Genomic DNA, 5,009 nt, shown 5'->3' on the forward strand with positions numbered 1-5,009 from the left:
AGCTTTCTCGACCAAGATACAAAGAAATCTCGTTTACTCGAACTCTGCTCTGCATCCTCGTGGAAGACAAAAGCAGGACAACGTTTCCTCGCGAAAAAGCAGCACGGTCGATCCTTTAAAGCAGACATGCGAAAATATTCCTCGACATTCCGCCTCTTTTATTCCACGCGATGGTCACCGTGGCGGTCAAAATTAAATCCTTCGTAACTCGTATCCCGCTAATAGAATGACGTGTACTCGATAGCTCGATATTTTTTAATGAATCCAATTGGGATACTCGATGGCAACACGTTTCGATCAGAGGGAGATTCTTGTCGATATTTCATGAATCGCGTATGTATATTCGAATCGGTATTGTAATGAATTGAATTATTCCATTTACATTCCCGAATATCATTTGCAATCGGTTATTGATAATCAGATGATAACAGATTTGACGATAAAAGGATCATAAAAGCTTGGAAGTTTGTTATTCTACTTATAATTTTGAAAAAATTTTTTCGATGTGAATTTTAATTTAAAAAGAGCAACGAGTGAATTTTCAAAGTTGGGAATGCGAAGAAAATGAAGAATAAAGAGAAATTATAAAATTATGAAATGAAAATTATTTTCTGCAGTAATATTATTTTATAATTATATTAATTGTACCAAAAATAGTTAACAAATATAGTTAAGAAAAAAGAAATTTTGAAAATTGGAATATTTTATCATATTTCTAGTTGCAAAAGTCAGAATTGAAAACATAATATATGTAAGGAATAAATAAAGGAGAATGTAAGTGAAATATGAAATTGAAATAATAATACGTAGAATTATAAAGCAAGAATAGAATAGTCGAAAGAGAATTAAACAAAAAACGGATATTTAAACTCGTCGCGAAACTATTGCTCGACAGAAAAGCGATACCAATGAGGCTGGCCTTCTTCTCTAACAATGTGATAAATTAGTCGTTTTATATGCAAATTTGCCTCTTTTACATCGCGCGAGAGCGCAATGACACGTGTAACCAAGCAAGAAAGATCGTTCGCGTCGAGGCATCCAACTCGAAACCTTCACTCCGCTCGATTGCTCGATTTAAGAACGACTCGTCGCGATTTCTGCATACCATTTTGCATAATACGTATTTTATGCGATCGCTGAATCGAGTGATATATACGAGAACGTCGCGAATAAAAACGATAATGATCTTTGTGAGAGATACATTTATCATCGTCATAGTTTCGAATATATTATTATCCTCCTTTCCGAAGCGAAAACAACTCGATCTTCGTTTCTCACGCTCCAAAAATCTTAATTACAACCAACTTTTAACTTTCGATGAATCTTTGCTTCTTCCATCTTCGTAAAAATACCCGAATGACTGCACAACGTTTAAAAATTCGTTAAAAACTTTCATCCACGAATCTTTAATATTACAACGTAAGTGATCGTTATAAAGAAATATCTAGAAATATATCGGATATAGAGATAAAACGTCGTCTCGTCCACGAGAAACGTTGTAAGAGATAATCTTAAAATCTCAACGCACTGCAAAGAAGCTTTCCAAAGAGGCAACCGATAAGGAAAAAGGGAGCTTGGCAATAAAACGCGGCGATGGCGAGATATCTCCTCGAACGTGGCAAACCGTCACAAGAAACAGAGGAACGCGAGCGGAAAGATGAGAAAGGATCGCGAGCCAATCGGATGTAAAAGAACGGGTAGTCTGGACCCTGGTTGAACCGAGAACCGCGCGCCACGAGACGAGAAGGCAGCATGGAATAGGAGGGAGAGCGAGGAGGATAGAATGTGCCGAGTGAAAAGTAGAGAAGAAGGAAGCGGATCCGCGGCGCCAGAGCGGCGTCCGCGCTCGCTCGCGCCGTCGCCGAAACGCGACGACCGAAAACCAAAGGTGCATTAAACTTTGGCAAGCGTGCGGGGTTAACGTCGCCACCCTCCGCACGTGTGTGTGTGCGCGAAGAGACGAAGAGAAGAGATTGGCGTACACAGAGGCGAGTGTACGCTTGGATCGTGAGACACGACTCGCTGCTCTTCTGGGGGCTGTGCCACCCCTTCTCCACTCGCGACAACGATCTTACTCCCTTGACGATCGTTTGCCAGATACGCCATGCCAAGTAATTCCATGGTCCTTCGCCGACCACGTCTCTTTGTCTACCACGTTTTTCGCTTTCCTCTTTTCGATACCTTTCGCCGACTCGCCGATCCGGTTAAATGGCTCGTTGTTCTTTTTTTCTTCTTTTTTTTTTCTTTTTTTCGCTGTGGAATGTTTTGCGGTATTGTCCTCGTTTCGTACGATAAGATGACTGCTGAGCGTGTTTGGAACGTTTTTTTGGTTTTTGATTCTTTTTTTTTTTTTTTTTTTTTGGCTGTGGTTTGAGTGGAGAGAGGATGATTGTTCGGTTGTCTACCATTGCGGTGTAAAGTGGTGATAAGTTGAAACGGTATCCTTTGAACGTGAGTTTCTTTAGAATAAATTGATATTTGCATTTGCATTTGTATTTTAAATGCGAAAGAGGAATCCTATCCTTCTGTTCTTTCATTCATATCTGAAATTTAACGAGTAGATATAATTGAACGAATAATTGGAATACCGACGATATGGAAAAGCTATTTCAGGATATGTCAAATTCACATTTGCTCCGAGTTTTATTTTGTTTATATGCTGAAACTATTTCTAAAGTTAATCCACCGAATTTCCGAATTACGAACAAAACGCTATTTTATCTCCAATCTAACGTAACAAACCACTCATCGATCCGACGAGATAACCGATTTTGTCGAAAAACCGATCCCCTATCGTAATCCCAAAAAATTGATATCTCTTATAAATCAAATTTCTAATAAGCAATTACATAGAATCGCGAAGAGAGTGGTAAATCACCACGCGAGAGATACAAATCTCCAATTTGACGAATACCACGTGCCGTGTAACCGTGCCAAATTAAAACCCATTTTTCACACAAGTTCATTCTCATTCTTCGCTTCGTCTTTCCTCGTATTCCAGGTGGCCGTTATTCATCGCCATCTTTACTCTTTTTTCACGAGGCCGTACGTAAGTACGTACGCCGCCACATGCAACGATCGTCAAAGCTTAAGAATCGACGATCGCACCACGTCGACTATTCGTCGTTTCGTCTACTTTGTTGCCAGCGTCGTATTTACGACCCGGTCGCCGATTTGCACGGCGAAAACGCTTTTGTAGAAGGTCCCACGCGATGTGTAACATCGGCCAAGTGGGCGAGGGTACTCGTGTCGGGATACCACGGATAGCCGCGCACTCGACGGCACGAACATTCACCGGGTATGTCGGGTCGAGTCAAGGCACGCGTGAACATCGATTCCTGATCGTTTCGGTGCCAGACACCAGAAGGTCCTGTCACGTGATCCTACATTGCACGGAAGAGTCGGAGAGCGAGGGAGGACAGGTTGATTTCCATCGTACTCTTGATAGGCGTTCCCCATCTCGATATCAGATATAAACTCGGACGATTACGAATCCTTTTCGTTTCTCCCAATTGGGAATCCTTGGAATACTTTTGACTTTCTTCTCTAAACTTTGATTTCAACTGATAGATTTTCATTTGAATTTCCGATTTGAATTCGATGCTTGTCCTCCTCCTCCTGCTCCTCTTCTTGTTTAAATTATGATTTAAAGTTATACCCGCTTAGCTCGCTTTAATTTTCATCGAGTGAAATAATGCATAGGATCTCAACTACTGTGCGCACCTGGACCGTAATCGTATTGTTAACCTTTATAAAGGTCAGCGTTGGACCTGTGCAGATGTATGCCACTCTCGGGACGTTTACTTACAGTCCGAACGAAAACGAGCATGCCCATAGAGACTGAAATATATTGTGATACGTATATGCATAAGATCGTATCATGGATACTCGGAGAGTTTAATCGAACACTCGTATCCCTATTGTTGTAATATCATTAAAAGATGTTCCATCCGTGGACCTAATCTAAAATTTGTAACTACGAAACAATCATTGTTCGTAGAGCCGTTAACGAAATTTGATTCATTTTGCAACAAATCAAGCTGAAACATTCGATCTCCTCCCCTCATATTTGAACTACAACAATAGTTTACAACAACAGGAACGAATGGACTGTTGACACAAATTATAAATTATTACTTCTGTTGGCAAAACAGTTCTCATAATTTTACAGCCGTGTAATTTGTTACATTTCACTTGTACAAGTTTGCTCGTTTTATTAGCAAAACTTGTTACACTTGTACAAGAGAATTTATTAATACCGAATAACTTCTCGAACAATATTACACAAAAGAATCGATCATAATCAAATCCTCTACCTCGATACAAAAAAACAAGTATAACTAAATAAACTCCTCCAACTTATATATATTATTCGATAAAATCATCCTTGTACGCACGTATATATATGGAAGGAAAATTCTGGAGGCAAGATAATTGCTCGCAATCTTTCAACTACCGCGGATGGATGGACGGATAATATCCAGCGGCATCATCCTCGAGGAATACGTCGTAGCCCGGATTGCTCCCAGTGATCGTAAGTTTCCTCGTGGCACGAAAGCCAAGCAACCAACAGTTCTCGAACGCGTTACGGGGTCCGAGTACTGTCAGTCGCACCTTCCGGCTGCACGCGATTCAACGACGTTTACAATTTCCGGCAGACGTCGTGCGGCGTCGACTCCCACCCCCGCCGGCAATCGCTTGCGCAACACCTGCTAGGTAAACGGCTTCTACGCAATTGTGCTGTAATAATCCGGAAAGTCGAATTGACAGTAGACGTCGGTTACCGTGTACGTGCTCGTTTTCCTATCGACATCGACTGCCATCGCGATTGAGAATGTTATCCCATTGGGTTGGAGGGTAGTGCCGAGTCAGAATCTTTGTTTTTTGTTTTTTTTGTTTTTTTCTTGAATCTCTTATACGAGTTTAGCCGAATTTCCAAAGTGGAATACGTTTCCTTCTAAGTTGGGATCGTCTACGATTTTCTTCGTATCGACTTTATTAATTTTGTT

The sequence above is a fragment of the Apis dorsata genome, unplaced genomic scaffold (assembly GCF_000469605.1).
Source record: "Apis dorsata unplaced genomic scaffold, Apis dorsata 1.3 scaffold_187, whole genome shotgun sequence".
Classification (NCBI taxonomy): Eukaryota; Metazoa; Arthropoda; class Insecta; order Hymenoptera; family Apidae; genus Apis; species Apis dorsata.